General features: G+C 48.4%; 2 non-coding genes across 2 annotated transcripts; one reads left to right on the top strand and one right to left on the bottom strand.

Moving 5' to 3' along the window:
• Positions 1–10,434: 10,434 nt before the first annotated feature.
• On the top strand, positions 10,435–10,506 carry TRNAE-UUC. The gene has a single exon. It is a non-coding gene; the product is annotated as a tRNA-Glu (tRNA).
• A 3,201-nt stretch (positions 10,507–13,707) lies between these two features.
• On the bottom strand, positions 13,708–13,781 carry TRNAK-UUU. The gene has a single exon. It is a non-coding gene; the product is annotated as a tRNA-Lys (tRNA).
• Positions 13,782–18,783: the final 5,002 nt, after the last annotated feature.

Raw genomic sequence — 18,783 nt, 5'->3', positions numbered from 1 at the left:
TCCTCCCTTCCCCCTGTGAATTCGGATGGGATGTGAATCCTGAATTGATCCCCTCCTCTCTCCTGTTTGGGGAAGAACTTGGGGGAGTTCAGTTCCTGATTTTTATTTGACCTCTCTCCAGTACTTGTATTGGTTTGGCCTTCCCCTTTCCATCCCTGTTTGAGGTTTCTGTCTCTATCACAGCAGGTGACGCAAGGGTATGTGAGAAAGAGGAGCAGAATTCTCCGCAGGAAAATGTTGAGCAAGTGGATAAACACAGAGCATTATCACAAAAATCGAAAAGGAATGTGTCCTGGAGTCGTAAGCAGGAAAAATCCCATGACATTCAGCACAGACCAGAAGGAGAGCAGGGAAACCAGCCAGAGGAGAATGTGGGTAAATGTATTTCCTGTCAGGAAACTCAGAAGGACCTCAAGGAAACCACAACACAACAGGAAATCCTCAGCAGAAAGAGAAAAAATACATGCAGTGAGTTTGGGGAAAACGTATGTGATTACTCCATCCTTATAAAGCATCACAGAATCCACACAGGGAAGAGGCCCTATGAAAGCACTGAGTGTGGAAAATGCTTCCCTAGCAGCTCAGCCCTTTCTCAACATCAGAGAATCCACATAGGGGAGAGGCCCTATGAATGCAGTGAGTGTGGGGAAAAATTCAATCGCAGCTCAAACCTTCTTACTCATCAGAGAATCCACACACAGGAGAGGCCCTATGAATGCAGTGAGTGTGGGAAAAGCTTCAGTCGCAGTTCAGGCCTTTCTAAACATGAGAGAATCCACACAGGGGAGAGGCCCTATGAATGCAGTGAGTGCGGGAAAACCTTCAGTTGCAGTTCACACCTTATTAGACATCAGAGAATCCACACAGGGGAGAGACCCTATGATTGCAGTGAGTGTGGGAAAAGCTTCACTAGCAGCTCAGGCCTTTATCAACATCAGAGAATCCACACAGGGGAGAGGCCTTATGAATGCAGTGAGTGTGGGAAAACCTTCAATTGCAGCTCAAACCTTCTTACCCATCAGAGAATCCACACAGGGGAGAGGCCCTATGAATGCAGTGAGTGTGGAAAATGCTTCACTAGCAGCTCAGCCTTTTCTCAACATCAGAGAATCCACACAGGGGAGAGGCCCTATGAATGCAGTGAGTGTGGGAAAACCTTCAGTCACAGTTCACACCTTATTAGACATCAGAGAATCCACACCGGTGGGAGACCCTATAAATGCAGTAAGTGTGGGAAAACCTTCAGTCACAGCTCAAACCTTCTTACCCATCAGAGAATCCACACAGGGGAGAGGCCCTATGAATGCAGTGAGTGTGGGAAAACCTTCAATTGCAGCTCAAACCTTGTTACCCATCAGAGAATCCACACAGGGGAGAGGCCCTATGAATGCAGTGAGTGTGGAAAATGCTTCACTGACAGCTCAGCCTTTTCTCAACATCAGAGAATCCACACAGGGGAGAGGCCCTATGAATGCAGTGAGTGTGGGAAAACCTTCAGTCACAGTTCACACCTTATTAGACATCAGAGAATCCACACCGGTGGGAGACCCTATAAATGCAGTAAGTGTGGGAAAACCTTCAGTCACAGCTCAAACCTTCTTACCCATCAGAGAATCCACACAGGGGAGAGGCCCTATGAATGCAGTGAGTGTGGGAAAACCTTCAATTGCAGCTCAAACCTTCTTACCCATCAGAGAATCCACACAGGGGAGAGGCCCTATGAATGCAGTGAGTGCGGAAAATGCTTCACTGTCAGCTCAGCCTTTTCTCAACATCAGAGAATCCACACAGGGGAGAGGCCCTATGAATGCAGTGAGTGTGGGAAAACCTTCAATCGCAGTTCACACCTTATTAGACATCAGAGAATCCACACCGGTGAGAGACCCTATAAATGCAGTGAGTGTGGGAAAACCTTCAATCGCAGTTCACACCTTATTAGACATCAGAGAATCCACACCGGTGAGAGACCCTATAAATGCAGTGAGTGTGGGAAAACCTTCAGTCGCAGCTCAAACCTTCTTACCCATCAGAGAATCCACAGAGGGGGAGGCCCTGTGAATGCAGTGAGTGCGGACAATGCTTCACTGACAGCTCAGCCTTTTCTCAACATCAGAGAATCCACACACAGAAGAGGCCCTATGAATGCAGTGAGTGTGGGAAAACCTTCAGTCGCACTTCACACCTTATTAGACATCAGAGAATCCACACCAGTGGGAGACCCTATAAATGTAGTGAGTGTGGGAAAACCTTCTGTGGGCACTTAGCCCATGTTAGTCATCAGAGAATCTGCAAGGGAGATCAACAACATAAACACCTCTAGGGCTATCAATACCTTTTTTTTCTTTAATAATTTTCCTGATTCCCACATAGTAACTTTTAAAGCTGTTTGAACTGTTTGCAGCATGGTTATCCCTCAGTTTGACCAGATGAGTGGCCCATTTTTGCCTTTTGCAGTTTGCCCTGTTTTGAGGTGGACCCATTTGTCCTTTCTATCAACTCCATTATCCCATGAGTAATTCAAGTGTGCCCTTCCTATCAGGAACCAGGGAGCATCACATTTATACTATTCCTCCTATTTCGAAATTATTGTTAGTCACCAGTGATACAGATTGTATCATTGCCTCTTGTTTTCACGTTGCTCTGGGTTGTCCTGAAGAGCAGATATAATGGGAATTTTTCAAATTATAGTTAAATGAAGGGGCAGGGAAAAAAAGTGTAATTTCAGCCTCTGTGACACTGGAAGGAGATGGGGAAACTCAGAGATTCCCTCCTTCCCCATCACTGCAGAACTGTTACCTTTTGTCTGAGCCATGCAGAGATTATCATAATCACATTCTATCCATCCACTTCTCAAAGTGTCCTGTGAGGAACAGTTCTCAGCTGTCTGTGCTTGGAGATGATGCTTTGACTTCTTTAATCTTATCTCAGTGTCGCTCTGACTGGAGATGAAAGTGTCAGAGACCTGGAAGGGGAATTCAAATGGATCCCAAACACAGTGTGATCATTGGGAGTTTAAATCCCAGGTTCCATCTATTGGTAAAGCCACTTCTGGCAAGGTGAGTGGTTTTGTCCCAAATTATAGCAATGCTCGGATACTAAAAAATTTGTAAATAACATAACTGACTATCAGGGGCGGCTCTAGAGAGTAGGCTGCCCCAAGCAGCGCGGAACGCTGCGCCGCCCTTCCCCGGTCCCGCGGCGGGTCCCCTCTTCCCACGGCTCCGGTTGAGCTCCTGCCGGCATGCCTGTGGCAGGTCCACCGGAGCCCGGGACCACCGGACCTGCCGCAGTCATGCCTGTGGGAGCTCAACCGGAGCCGCGGGAAGACGGGACCCGCCGCAGTCATGCCTGCGGCAGGTCCGCTCGTCCCGGGCTCCGGTGGACCTGCCGCAGGCATGCCGGCGGGAGCTCAACCGGAGCCAAATGCCGCCCCCCCGGGAAACGGCTGCCCCAAGCGCCTGCTTGGCGCGCTGGGGTCTAGAGCCGCCCCTGCTGACTATTGAGACAGTGCTGAGTGAAGTATGTTTGAATGGATCAGAGGAGAATGTGATGGGAGAATCTCTTGTCCTGATTCTGAATAATCAGATGTAACCTGCTCTGGAATTTCACTTCACACTTTCATTGCCGTGTATTCTATCTCTCTGTGATGTGGGTTACTATCTTTCCTGAAGGCTGTTTGGTCACTCAATTGGATATTAGTTCAGTTTGATAGGATGTAGCTCAGATTTATTGGAGAATTTAAGACAAATGACTATTTGCTAAAGTCATCATTTCTCACTTCAGCTTTGCTTTTTCCCCATCCCTGCATGATGTCATGGAGAAAGGTTGAAGTGCAGTTCTGTCAGCATTAGAGAACTCTCCAATTTACTGGACAGGCTAACAAAGAAACAGCAGTGATTTAAAATCTCTACTCAGAAATGGTGAACAACAGCAGAACCCCAGCTAACTGAAGGAAGTGCATATGATCACAGTGTAGTTCAATTGTTTAAGTCAATATTGTCCCAGATGTTCTGGGGAGAAAATTCCATGCTGAGTGATTTTTGAACTAGGCACAATGCCCATGTATTTGGTTCCAAAGCTTTTGTAACCCAGGCCCTACAGAAGTTCTTTCCTAGCTAATCTTATTGTATCGGAGATGCTGCCCTTCATGATGCAGATGTTGAGGAAATAGAAGTGGAGTTTTGTTGAAATTATCCTTTGTAGGTGCTAAAAATGTATATCGAATCAAATCAGTTTTGGAAATCTAATAGCTGCAGAAAAATAGCTATTTTTGAATAGAAACTCCAACTCTGGTCACTAATGAAGATTGTGATCCAGCCCTGTATCCAGTCCCTTGCCTGGAACTGTGCCACCAAATTATAGAAAAGCTGGGCATGTTTTGGTAAGCCTCCATGTTTTGGTAAGCCTCACTAACACTGCTGAGATTTGGAGTGGTTTTGTAAAGGATTCTACTTCGGAGAAGTGTAAATTTACCCTAACCAAGACAAAGGATTTGGAAAGAGCTGGGGCTGAAAGAGTCCACATCCAGTTCTTGGTTTCCACCCCAGTAAAGGAAGCTATGGTGACCAATGACCCAAGGAAAATTGTTTGTACAACTCCATTTCCTAGTTCAGTGTCACTGATTACAGTTCCAAAGGATGCCAGGTTACACTGAGAACAATCATCCTTCACCATTTGGATCCAAAGAGAGAGAGCTTCAAAGGACATTCCTTCCCCGTGGATCCCAAACTGGCTGCCTGATTGGGTAACAAGGACTTCAAGGCTGTAGAAATGATGGTAACCAATGAGGCAATGAATGTATCAGGCTCCAATTTCAGACTTCTGGATACTCGCATGTTGAGTTCTGATTCTATGGTTTTGTGTCTGATGCTCTGGCTACACAATAAAGCTGATGTTGGTGCAGCTGCACCAATGTAGCTGCGCTGCTGTAGCGCTGCTATTACAGATGCTTTCAGCCAATGGGAGAGATTTCTCTCATCGGACTTGATTAGTCCAACCCTCGCAAGCGGCAGTGGCTCTTTTGGCAGAAGTTCTGCTGCTGATGTATCGCTATCTACACAGGGGGTTAGGGCTGTGTAACTACATTGCTCAGTGGTGTGGATTTTTCACACATCGGAGTAATATAGTTAACCGATAAATGTCTTTAGTGTAGACCAGACAGTTCTCTCTTGTGTTTTATGCATTTACATCACTTCTCTATCTTCTCTCACTTCGAAAGATTAAAAGTGTGACACGAGAGGTATTTTTCCTCATGATGCAAAGATTCCCACATAGGAGACCCTTTCCACCAACACATACTGCAGAAGATCCTGAGATATCTGAACTCACAGAAGTGGTTGGGACAAACCACATCTTGAGCCAAGGTTCAGTTGTTGGCAATGGGCATTAGAAGAAAACTATATATGATAAGAATTTGTGATCTTTGAATATGTTTTTATCATCTATTAAAATGAGATTATTGGTGAAGTTATTGGTAAAGAAGAAGAGACTAAATGTCTGATAATCTGAAGTATTTTGGAAAACTGAAAGTTGTTTTTTTTTTTGTTTTGTTAGTCGTACAGGAAATGGTGGCTAATCTTGAATAGTTAATTTGATTTAATTTACCCCCTGTAGTATAAAGAGTTCTGGTAGAAAACCTCACTCCAAAGGTTGGGGTGGGAGAATGTGTGTGAGAAAGTGTGTATAAGAGAATATTGGCTCAGTATAGATTTTAGTATTTTGTGTTTTCAAATAGAATTTATTTTGCTTAGTTTCAAAGTCAATTTCTATTCAAAGGAAAGCTACTTGAGGTGACAAGTTGTATAAATTTTTACCAGCTTAGACTGTAAGGGTCACTGTCTTCCCCACTTCTCTAATTTGCAAAGGAAAGGCCTGACATCTGTCACAGGATGTGTCCAGCAGGTAGGACAGCTGCACTCATCAACCATCAATATAAAGAAAGACTGAAATCCATTGCCTTCAGGTCAATAAGCCAGCTAAAGGCTGGTCGATGTAGAAAAGCTCTGTTGGCAGAGCCACATCTCTCAGGGGTGTGAAAAGTCCTCTCCACTGAGAGAAGTAGCTAATGTGACCTGAGCCCCAGTGTAGACAGAGGGTATGGCTACACTGGCGATTTGCAGTGCTGGAAAGCCTCCACCAGCGCTGCAATTAGTAAGTGGCCACACCTGCAGGGCACTTCCAGCGCTGCAACTCCCTGGCTGCAGCGCTGGCCGTACACCTCACTCAGCATGGGGAATAAGGATTCCAGTGCTGGTGCTGCAGCGCTGGTCATCAAGTGTGGCCACACACCAGCGCTGTGATTGGCCTCCAGGGAATAAGGTGTATCCCAGAATGCTTTTATAAATTACTCTCTTTGTTTTGTTATGCAGCCTCTCTTTGTTTTGTTGTGAACGAGCTCCGATCGGAGCTCCGTTCTGTACCTGGCTGTAAACAATCAAATGAGAGGCAGGCAGGCAGAGTGAATGAAACAGAACGAAGCCGATCGGAGCTCCATTTGAACTGCTTATCTATAAAAACAAACACTGATCACAGCAAACAGGAGCTATCTGTACCTGGCTGTGAACGATCAAATGAGAGGCAGGGGAAACAGGCTGTTAGGGTTTGCAAACATTTTGTGATTTTTCCAATCTCTCTCTTCCCCGCTCCCTGTCACAGTACACCACAGGGAGTGAGTGAAACAGGGGGGAGTCCGTGTTGGAGGCAGGCTGTTTGCAATTAGAATTAAGACTAAGGGCTCATGAACATTTTGTGATTTTTCCAATCCAGGAAGCTAACACACAGTGTTGGCTCCAAAAATCCCCTCTCTTTCCCCCCGCTCCCTGTCACAGTACACCACCCTCCACCCCCCTCTTTTGAAAAGCACGTTGGTGCACTTGAATGCTGGGATAGCTGCCCATAATGCAGCACTCCCAACAGCGCTGCAAATGCTCCAAATGTGGCCACACACCAGCGCTGCTCCTACACAGCTGGATGACCAGCGCTGCAAACTACCAGCGCTGCAAACCGTAAGTGTAGCCATACCCAGTGTTAGGTTGTCAGAAGAATATTTCCAGTGTTTGAAGTGTAGACACAGCTTTAACATCAATTCCAATTTTGACCCATCTCCCTATGTGTGTGAGAGTTACTCGTATGGAGGGCTGAGCCAGCTGTCCTGGTTCCTCAACTGTAGCTACAGCTCTGAGTGCCCATGAATGCAAAGACTGAGAGAAATGGAGAGTTCCAGCCATTGTCATTTTAGTATTTTATTGTTCCTCTCTCTGTTTTTTGTGCTGGCCTTTCTGTTCTATCAGGGTGTGACTGTATAGCTCAGTGCATCTGTGACAAAAGCTCATTGGTGCCAATTGGCAAAGGGGTCACTGTTCTTCACAAGCAACTCCTGTGTCAGACCTGACAAACTCCTCACACCTAATACACTGCTTTTATGATATTTATCCAGGAAGCATAGCAGTGAGATCTCTACTGAAAGCTTGTAAATTATTGATACTCCTACTCACTGAGAGAGGTGTGTACGAGGCATGGTTAAGGAGTAATGTAAGTACATGGAAAATTATGCCCATATGGTATTGTTGTGAAAGTGAGTCACCCCAATCATAGGTCTTGTTGGGAACGGCCCATTGAAGTGGGAGGGAATTGGCACCTGTTCCTTGCTAGCCAGTTATGTGATGTATTGCTCCATTGCCAGCCTTTGCACCAACCCAGAAAAGCCAATGGAAAACCATCGAAGACAAATTATAGACATTGAAACCCTGTGGAAGTGACAAGGACCATATGAGAATGAGGAGATCGTCCTTTCTGTGAATAAAGACAAAAGACTGATTCAGTTCATAACAGGGTGGAGAAAAACACTCTGGGTCGATTCACCAAGGAGATTCCTAATGACCAGTGGTGCTTCATGAAAGCCAGGGTCGTGGCTCTTAGGGACTAGCAGTCAGTGAAATTGACTGAAGTGTGAGGTGAGACTCTACTTACATAGGAAAGGTAACTATTAAAAAGTGTAGGTTGCATTTTCTGATTTTGTTTAGTTGGTAACAGTTGGTTTCCATCATTCACATTTGTTTGTTTAAATCTCTATTGGTTGTTAAATAAATTTCTGCTTGTTTGATAACTATACTCAAGTGCTGTGTGAGATACAGTAGCAGTGGTCCACAGTAAAACGAGTAACCTGGGATATACCATTGCTTTGGGCAGAGAGAATCTAGGATTTCTCTGAGTATGTGGTGATCCGGGCTGGACCCCAGAGGGGGACACATTGAAGGAACTCAGGCGTTAGGGTGGCTGCTGTAGCTCAGAGGAGGGTCCTTGAGTGCCTGACGGGCTGGGTGAGTTTGGTCACTAACATCCAGCTGCCAAATGCAAAACTCCCTCTTCCTAGTGGAAGGTGGCAACAAGGAAACACGCAGCCCTCGGCTCCCTGAGAAGGGTCACAATATGTCTCTATGTTGATTCACCTGTCAAATTCACACAGGGAAAGCTCCCTATAGCATAAAACTCTGCCATATGAAATCATGGAACATGTGCTCTTCACTCTGTGAAAGCATGTAAAGAATCCAAGCGCTGGAGGACAGGGTTTGGGTCCAGAGTGACCTAGACAAATTGGAGGATTGGGCCAAAAGAAATCTGAGGAGGTTCAACAAGGAGAAGTGCAGAGTCCTGCACTTAGGAAGGAAGAATCCCCTGCACTGCTACAGCCTGGGGACCGACTGGCTAAGCAGCAGTTCTTCAGAAAAGGACCTGGGGATTACAGTGGATGAGAAACTGGATATGAGTCAACAGTCCCCTTGTTGCCAAGAAGGCTAACAGCAGATTGGGCTGCGTTAGTAGAAGCATTGCCAGCAGCTTGAGGGAAGTGTGTTCATTTCAAACCTGCAGCTTGTTCATTTCATTTGGTGACCCCTCCTAGTTCTTGTGTTATGAGAAGGAGTAAATAATACTCCCTTCCTTGGTCCTTTAGAAGATATTATGTGACCCCCTCCTCCTTGTTGTATCCATGTTGGTCCCAAGACATGAGACACAACACCGCAAACAACAAGGTTCAAAGTCAATGCACATGGGAGAAGCATCTTGTGTTTCATTCCTTATGTCCTAGTCCCATCGTGTGGCTATTTCCTTTTCTTCCTTTCTGTCAAAAGCTTTGGTGTTTTGCACAGAAACATTATTTCCCCAGGAGAGACCCAGGAGTGAGGGCTGCATTCCTGTGCCAAACAGTCACTAGAAGGGGGCAGACAAAGGCCTTTAGGACGAGGCGTCCGTCACTGTCAAAAAATCATCTCCCTCCTGTGGTTCCGTGGGCAGCAGGAGCAGCCGCAGCTCGGTGGCCCCCGGCAGCAGCACTCCTGGGGTGGCTGGAGCAGCAGCAGGCCCCCTGGGGCTCCCCCCGGGGCAGCAGCTGGAGTGGCAGCAAGTTCACAGGGTTTCTCCCCTGGTAGCTGGTGCTCATTATCCATCAAATAAATCAAAACACTTCCACCTGCAAGTGGATTTAGCCCAGGACCCTCAGAGTCAGCAGCTCATATGCCCCTCATTGAGCTCTCTGCTCAGGTGTCCTAGCGCCAGAAGCCTTATGTTTAGATCCTAAAATAGCATTTTTGCACCGGGGGGTCTGAAATTTTGGACCAGACATTGTAGCTCCACCGTTATTTTATTGAATTGCTTCAAAACAGCAAGTCAAGAAAGTCTCCTAAGGGCCAGGCTCTCTGCCATGGAAACAGCTGCCCCTGCTCTCCAGGAGTCTGTGCGTTCCACCCAACAAAGCACAAACCTCTGAACTGAAGGGGGGTCAGACAGTGACGCTAACACAAATCTTCCGACTGTTAACCCAAGTCCCTTCCTTTCTTTAACCCAGGACGTGCCAGTCAACTGTGAGCCATGGTGTTATCTTCATCTTAAAATACCTCTCAGGACATTGAACAGAGGAAGTGAAACCTCCTCCCCCAAATGGCTCCCTGTTGAGGCATGGTACCGTACCTGCCCCTGGAGACTGTCTGGTTTTATATCCTTAGAGCTTTTTCTCTTCAAACCCCTTATTCTAATCTCTGGGCCACCTCCACATTTCAGAGTTTAGAATTTACTCTCATCACCCTGGTATGGCACTTTCCATGTGAATTAGACCAAGTGAGTGGGGGAAGCTCCCTGGCTAATGAAAACCGATGCTTTGGGTGAGGCCTGAACTCATAACCCCAGCAGTGTGCCTCCCTCACTAGCCAGGTGTGCCCCTGTAGGTGCTTCATAGACAAGCTTGGGAAGTAGGGTAGTTACCTGTGTCTGTGATTAACCACTTTGGTGACCTAATTGAGATGCTGATGGTTCAAACCCAGGTGAAGATGGAGGTAGTTTTTTTTTTTAGTGAGGAGACTCCAGTACATTTTAACAGGCAGTAAAATGCCTCAATTCTGATCTAGCCTCATTGGGCAAGTGTAAGTGGTACTATTGCCAGATGCATTGGTGGTACAGTGGTGAGCATAGCTGCCTTTCAAGCAGTTGAGCTGGGTTCAATTCCCAGCCAATGCAGGGATGTGATATTTTCTCTGCTGGGAATTGGTTTAATTTCAGTCACACTGTATCAGTTTAGCAATGGAATGAGAGAATCAATGTCCTGCAGGTCATTCAACACCCAGTGGAGGAAGAAAGGGGCAGGACTATACAATGAGCAGGTGGAGTCATCCTGGTATTACAATGTTTGGTTTATTTTTTATTTTTTCCCCCTTTACTTCCCTCTCCCTTTTAGACTCAGAGCCTTTAGGGTCAGAAGGGACCAGTGTGATCACCTAGTCCGACCTGCTGCACCTTGCAGGCCAAAAGACCCACCCACCCACTCCTGTAATAGACCCGGGAGGAGAGGCAGCTCTGTGCACTGCCCCTTCCCCAGGCAGCACATGGAGGCCCTCTGCTCCCCTCCCCCAGTGGGTGTGCAGAGATGTGCCAGCAGCACTGAGGTGGCTCCCTGCCCACTCTGCCTCCATCCCTCTGTGCCGCTCCCAGAAATGGCCGGCATGTCCCAGCATCCCCTGGGGTGGAGGGAGTGTCTCCATTCACTGCCCCTGCCCCGAGTACCAACTCCGCAGCTCCCATTGGCCAGGAACTGCAGCCAATTGGAGCTCTGGGGGCAGCGCCCATTGGCAGGCAGCAGCACAGAGACCCCCTGGCCCCGCCCACCTAGGAGCTGCTGCCAGAGGGTTGTGTGTACCAGTCACTTTGGGAGCTGCAGTCCCCGGGGTAAGCGCCACCCCTCCTGCACTCCAACCCCCTCCCCCAGCACAGAGCCCGCACCCCGCACCCAAATTTCCTCCCAGAGCTTTGCTTGTCTTCCTTTCACCCAGAACTGTTTTTCTTCTGGGCTGCAAGTAGCCATCCCTGGGAAGCCAAGAGGCAGGCACAGGATTCTACCTCCCAGTAGCCAATCACACCTCCTCAGGCTTTGCAGAATGACTGGTGGGACTCTACTAACCCCACTTAGCCACACTGAGGCACTTAGCTTCTGCCCTGCCTTCCTCAGCTCGACTTTCCTCTTTTGCCCCGTTCCTACCTCACTCCCTCCTTTGGCAAGTCATGCAGAAGAGCCGGCCGCCATAGGCCAATCTCCAAGGGCAGAGGAGACCAAGCCACAAGGCTTCAAAAGGTGCCTGGCCCAGATCCTCTAGCTTTCCCCTGCTGATGCCAAGGCTTTTTCTCAGCTCATTTCACCACCCTCTGTCATGCAGGGGTTGGGGTTATGGCAGGTGTTACCCAAAATTGGGCCAGCTAGTCAGCGTAGGGAGCACTTATGACCCACCAGAGTTTGACAGAAAGCAGCACGTTTATTATATTGATAGCTAAGCTCAAAAGAATCGGGGGCGGGGTGTCACACTCACACTCCCAGGACGCACACGGCACTGGAGATGTCTGGATTCTGCAAAGTAAGTGTCCAACAGCGCCGTGATGGATGGTGTGATGAAGGTAAGTCTTCCTGAGGCACAATGAAATGCAACACTGTGAACCACTGGCCAGGCGGTCCGGGCAAAGGGCATTCACTGGAGGTACAAGCTTGTGAGTGCTCTCCTGAGCACAGGGAGCTTTCCCCTTTTAAGGGCCTGCACCTCATGGCCTGCGACTAGAGATGACTTGGCTGTATCTGGTTGGTCACACTCCACCTTGGGCAGTGTCCATGCTCTGGATGTGTGAGTGCTGCCTAATTAGCGTCCCAGACACCTTGTCTACCTGGGAGCTCTTCTGCTCTTCAACCAGCCCATTCATCCCACAAGCATTCCAGGAGGGAGCGGGAGGGGAAAAGCCACTTCACAGGCATTCAGAGAGGGAGAGGAGACAAAAATGGGAGCAGGGGAAGTATAACAGACCTTCTGAGCATAGAAATCACTGCTGCTCCTACAACAGCAGGGACAGGCCAGGAGGAGCTGGGAAAATTACACCAGCATGTTTCTGAACCAAGGACCTTTTTCATGTTAGGCAAATGTGATAACCACTACGCTACAGAAACTCTGTTGCAGGGTTTTCTCCCTCCCTTCATAAGACCATAAGAATGGCCATATTGGGTCAGACCAAAGGTCCATCCAACCTCACATCCTATCTGCCAACAGTGGCCAATGCCAGGTGCCCCAGAGGGATTAAACCTAACAGGTAATGATCAAGTGATCTCTCTCCTGCCATCCATCTCCACCCTCTGACAAACAGAGGCTAGGGACACCATTCCTTACCCATCCTGGCTAATAGCCATTCATGGACTTAACCTCCATTAATTTATCTGCAAAAAGAACAAGGAGTACTTGTGGCACCTTAGAAACTAACAAATTTATTTGAGCATAAGCTTTCCTGGGCTAAAACCAACTTCATTGGATGCATGCAGTGAAAAATACAGCAGGAAGTGTGTATGTATATATATATATATATATATATATATATACACACAAACACAGAAAGTGAAAAATTGGGTGTTGCCATACACACTATAATGAGAGTGATCAGATAAGGTGAGCTATTATCAGCAGGAGGAAAAAAACCTTTTGTAGTGGCTTTCATGGCCTTTGAGAAAGCAGGACAAAGCCTTGGAAGACCCAGCAGGGTTTATGGCACAGGAATTGTTCTCAGATTCCCCAGAGACTTCAACTCAGGTTGCAGGATTCAAAGTCCTGAGTGCTGGCCCTTACACCATGGGACCAGCAGAGCACCTGTTGATTACTGTAGACTTCCAGCAGGGAGGACTCTGTGGGCAGGGGCGGCTCTAGGCATTTTGCCACCCCAAGCACGGCAGGCAGGTTGCCTTTGGCGGCTTGCCTGCGGGACGTCCGCCAAAGTCGCAGGACCAGCGGACCCTTCTCAGGCATGCCGCCGAAGGCAGCCTGCCTGCTGCCCTCGCGGCGACCAGCAGAGCATCCCCCATGGCTTGCTGTCCCAAGCACGCGCTTGGTGTGCTGGGGCCTGGAGCCGCCCCTGTCTGTGGGGACAATTTTTTCTGGCAGGGAGGACTCAGTGGGAACATGCCTCTCTGGCCAGCCCTGCATTTGCTGAAAAAGTCAGCACCCAGCACTTTGCTGCAGGCCCAGAGACCTTTCTTCCTCCAGACTGTGAGGCCAGTGGACAGGTGAGGCAGTAGCACCTTCAGTCCCAGGCAGTAAAGGGCCCTTCCTAGAAAAGGCCATATCCTGAAAAGGAAAAACCTAAAGTCAAGGAGAGTCCTTCTGAAACTCTTTGGGGATGTCACAGGGGAAAGTGTTTCTTTGCCTGACCAGGGACTTGAACCCTGGGACTCTCAGATTAAAAGTCTGATGCTCTGCCAACTGAGCTAGCCAGGCTCACATATAAAGGTAGCCTATTTTGTGCAGCAGAGAAACTAGTCATGAAAATGAGGGCAGGAAACAATACAGAAAACCTGCTACTCTCGCTCTCTTAGTAGTCCTAGCCGCACCTGCTCCTCCACCTGGAGCCCTGAAGCCGTATTCTTTTTTTCGTTAAATATCAAATCCAGGAGAAAACACAGTTATACAAAGCAAAACGAAATCACAAACAGAAATGTCATTGGAAATACAAAAATAAAAAAGGAAAATGCAATTCCCATCACGTTATCATGTCTGGGCCATTCCTGTATCGAGAGCACCCGCGAAGGTCCCTGTGTGCTTAAGAAACCTGGAGGAACTCATAACGCAGCCTGAACATGAAACTCAACTGCTCCCAGGTACTGCAGTAAAACCCTTTCCCTGCTGTGACGTTGCACTCCATAGGGTTTTATGAAAATATGCTAATGAGTGTGAATATAAAGTGACTGGACTATGCTTCATGCAAAAGGTCTCTTGTACAGTATCATTACAAAGCTTATAATCTACTGTGTGTGTTCATCCTATTTGTATGAACTGATCATTCTTGGATCTGAAACTAGACATATGAACTATAACTCTGAGGTCCTGTTGTAATGATGCAAAGTGTGGGCCATTAATAGTGGTTTGCACTCTTGATGGCTCCCATTAACCAGGACAATTGACTGTAGATGGCTCTGTCCTGCACCATCTGTGAGTCAGGCCAGGAAGAATGAAGGCTTGGGGGTCTCACGGGACATGTGACCATGTCACCTGGTACAGGAATCCATCTTAAACCTGGGGCTTTTCCTCAGGAGAGAGACAAAAAATTCCTGCCTTGTACCAAAGCTGTATAAGGGGGTGGAACAGAACAAAGGTGGCTGCAGTCATGAGACATCCCCAGCTACCACCTGAGCTTGAACAAGGACTACACCAGGAGAAAAGATTGGGCCCAGACTAGAAATAAGTCTAGTCTTTGCCTCTCAGTCTGTGCAGATGGGACCTTTCCCCCCAGTGCTGGAGGATTCGCCCTTCTCAGTTACCCTTGTCCCAAGCAGCACAGTGGGTGGGAATCTTAAATGTACAGAGGAGACTTAGGAGCAGAACCCCCCCCCCCAGACCTTCCATGCAATTGGCACTTGCCCCTCACTGAGCAGGATTGAAATTCCTGCAGGGAGACTGGTGGGCCACATCCCCTCTGGGCATGAGCAAAGCAGAAGGGTGAAAAGAACCTGGAGATGCAACCCAGGACCTCATACATGCAAAGCATGTGCTCTACCACTGAGCTACATCCCCAGATGGGCTATGTGTGCTATAGGTTACACTCAGAGCCCTCCTGTTTCCAGAGCACCTAGTGGCCTAAAAGCAGCATGGGGGGCACATTCCCTGCTCTGAGGCCAAATCTGCTGTCCTGGAGGTTGCTGGTTCTTAGGGGTCACTTTGCAGCAGCAGGGCCAGATTCTATGTGTGGGGCAGAGCGAGTGGGTGCCGTGGACTCTGGGTGCAGAGATACACTCAGCCCTCTCCCCTGCATTGGGTGGGGGGTGCTGCCACCCCCGCTGGAAGGTCATGTTTCGGGGGGGGGGGCACTGTGAGTCGCTCAACACCTGACCCTGGTGGCAGCAGTGATGTGGGAAGCTCCAGGTGTTTCTAGGATCTGCTCTTTCCACCTGCCTGTGAAGTCCAGCTTTCCCCAGCACATTCACTGCGGTGCAATTGGGTCACTGTTTCCATGGCTGAACAGCAAAGAATCCCTCCCAGTTTCCCTTCTATCTGCAGCAGGATTAGCCTGTGTCAGTGATTAATGAGGTGGATCTAGTTGTAGATTGTTATTCATTCCCCACCTTGACAATTCACACAGTCCCTTTCCCATGCAGATTCCCAGCACCTCAGTGATCCTGGTAGCAGGGGTTGGGGCCTGACACTTTCACGGTTCTTCCCCCTCCACCTGGAGTGAACTCAGCTTTTCCCCCATCCCAGACCATCCATGAAATAACAACAGGGGCATAAAGAAAGAGGAGAGGGAACATCTCACAGCCAGGGCTGGATGTGCCCAGGGCCCCCTGCTTGTCCATTGTTTCCCTGGAATTTGGCCCCCTGCTTTGCACAAGGGACAGAGAAAGATCTTGCTGTTCCTGTGTCTGTGCAAAAAAAATTGTGCTTCCCTAGGAAAGAGGGGTGGGAAATGGCCCCATGATGGGACAATATCCTCAGGATTGAGACCTAAGGACTCAGGCTGAGAACTGATTTAACCCCAATCACCTGGGATTTAACAAATTCTCTTCCATGGAGACACTGGGAACTTGTGACATTGATCCAGACTCTGGGGGTTCGGGCTGCTTTAACTCTTGGCAAAAACATGAACTCGATTCCAAGAAGGGAGAGAGGAGAAGCCTGAAGCTGACTTTAGTCCCAGGCTGGGGTTTCCTGAATGGTGGGAAACATCCTTGGCTGCTACCCAGGGACAGCAGCTACTGGTGACATACCAGGGCTGGGATGAGAGGGGACTGTTACATGAACTTTATCATACAGGGCTCATCCTGTTTCTCAGAGCCCACAGGTGAGAATCTAGAGAAGGGTGAGTCATTTCTCAGCTGCATTCTCAGGAGTAGCCAGTAGCCGTCCTTGACCAGACACCCAGGAGAGCAACCGCAGCAGTTCTGCAGGGAGCTCTGGCTGTCAGGGGATCCAGCTAGGAGAGGGAGTGCTGGGGGCTCTGCAGTTTTTGCAGTGGGGCTGTCTCAGGAGTCACAGGTGGCTTTGTTGGTGGGGTGGGGAAGTAGGGACTACAGGATATGAGGCTGGATAAAATGAAACTGCACAAAAAACCCTCCCGCTTCGCTCCAGCTAAAGACCCTACTTTGGCCACTCCCCTTTCATAAAAATCTCCATATCTGCCCTGGCTCTCAGAAACCCCCTTTCTCCCATGGGTATTTTCACAGTTTCTTCCTTTTTTCATGGTCTCGTACAAATATTTTTGCCATGGAAATGATCAAGTACATTTAACATGAGAAAAACAATCAAAAGACACATCTATATCTCCTGCCCCAAGCATGGTGTGTCTCAATTTATCTCCTGAAAAGTCTAGGCAGGCAGTCACCCTTACACTATTTAGGGGAGGGATAGCTCAGTGATTTGCTCATTAACTTACTAAATACAGGGTTGTGAGTTTAATTATTGAGGGGGGCACTTAGGAATCTGGGGCAAAATCAGTACTCAGTCCTGCTAGTGAAGGCAGGGGGCTGGACTCAATGGTCTGTTCTAGGGGATAGGGTACCTCCATTATCTTTTTTTTCTTACTTCACATCAGACCCAGGACTTGCACCCAGCAGTTCTTGGGGCCGTGGGACAGAACTGAGCTTCACTGGCAGCAGCGAGGGAGGACGGTTGGGACTGAGCTGTCTGGGGAATATTTTAATCCTTATCTAATTTTCAGAGGATTAAATCAATGCAGCTTCCACTTCTCCGTCTCTCCCAAGGAAATGATGTTTCTGTGCAAAGTACCCAAACCTTTTAACAATAAGAAGTGAAATGAAATGGCCACATGATGGCAACAGAACCTACGAAACGTGTTAGTCTCTAAGGTGCCACACATACTTCTGTTCTTTTTGAGGATACAGACTAACATGGCTGCTCCTCTGAAACCGAAGAGATGAGAAGCCATGTTCTTGTTCAATGAGCATTGAAGCTGAAAAGGGAGATGTTTCCTCTTTGATGTCTAGGCCCCCAACTCTAATCCACTAGACACCCCTTTCCTCCCACAGCCAGGACTAGAACCCCACAGTCATGAGTACTAGCCCCCAACCCTGCTCCCTGTGACAAAGGAGAAGCTCTGAGACCCTTGTGCTGGCCCCTCACCTCCCTGCTTGTGCTGCACTTGAAACTCAGTGAAGTTTCCTTGGGCAGTTTTGACACTCCCAGGAAGGGTATCAGAGGGGTAGCCGTGTTAGTCTGGTTCTGTAAAAGCAGCAAAGAATCCTGTGGCACCTTATAGACTAACAGACGTTTTGCAGCATGAGCTTTCGTGGGTGAATACCCACTTCGTCGGATGCAAGAGTGGAAATTTCCAGGGGCAGGTATATATAAGCAAGCAAGAAGCAAGCTAGAGATAACGAGGTTAGATCAATCAGGGAGGATGAGGCCCTGTTCTAGCAGTTGGGGGGTGTAATTTTAGGAGCAGGTTCCAAATAGTGCGATTAACAAGCCAGAAGGGGCAGCAGATGTCAGTGTAGGAGCCATTTAAATAACTCTGCACTTAATTAGGGTATGTCTACACTACAAGACTATTTCGAATCAACTTAAGTCGAATTTGTGGAATCGACCTTATGAAGTCGAATTTGTGTATCCACACTAAATACACTAATTCGACTGTGTGAGTCCACAGTAACGGGGCAAACGTCGACTTTGGAAGCGGTGCACTGTGGGAAGCTATCCCACAGTTCCCGCACTCCCCGCTGCCCATTGGAATTCTGGGATTTCCCCCCAATGCATGCTGGGGGGGGAAACTGTGTCGAGGGTGGTCCTTGGTAACTGTCAGCATTCAGCTGTCACTCCCGCCGGCGGGAAATCAGTTCGCGCACTTTTCCTGTTATAAGTGACAGCGCGGACACCACAGCACTCCACTGCGAGCATGGAGCCCGCTGCGATCATCGCTGCACTTATGGCCGTTGTCAACTCCTTGCACCTTATCGTACACCTCTTCAACAGTCAGATGCTGAGAAATCGGGCGAGGAGGCAACGGCAGCGCGGTGAGGACATGAAGTCTCAGACTGGCACAGACCTGTCAGAAAGCACGGTACGCCGCGCCGTGGAGATCATGGTGGCACTGGGTCATGTTCATGCTATGGGACGGCGATTCTGGGCCCGGGAAACAAGCATGGACTGGTGGGACCGCATAGTGCTGCAGGTCTGGGATGAATCACAGTGGCTGCTAAACTTCAGGATGCGTAAGGGCACTTTCCTTGAACTGTGTGACTTGCTGTCCCCTGCCCTGAAGCGCAAGGAC

This window comes from Mauremys reevesii, linkage group 23 (genome assembly GCF_016161935.1).
Source record: "Mauremys reevesii isolate NIE-2019 linkage group 23, ASM1616193v1, whole genome shotgun sequence".
Lineage (NCBI taxonomy): Eukaryota > Metazoa > Chordata > Testudines > Geoemydidae > Mauremys > Mauremys reevesii.
Note: the sequence above shows the minus strand (reverse complement) of the source record. Positions and strands in the feature narration are given on the sequence as shown.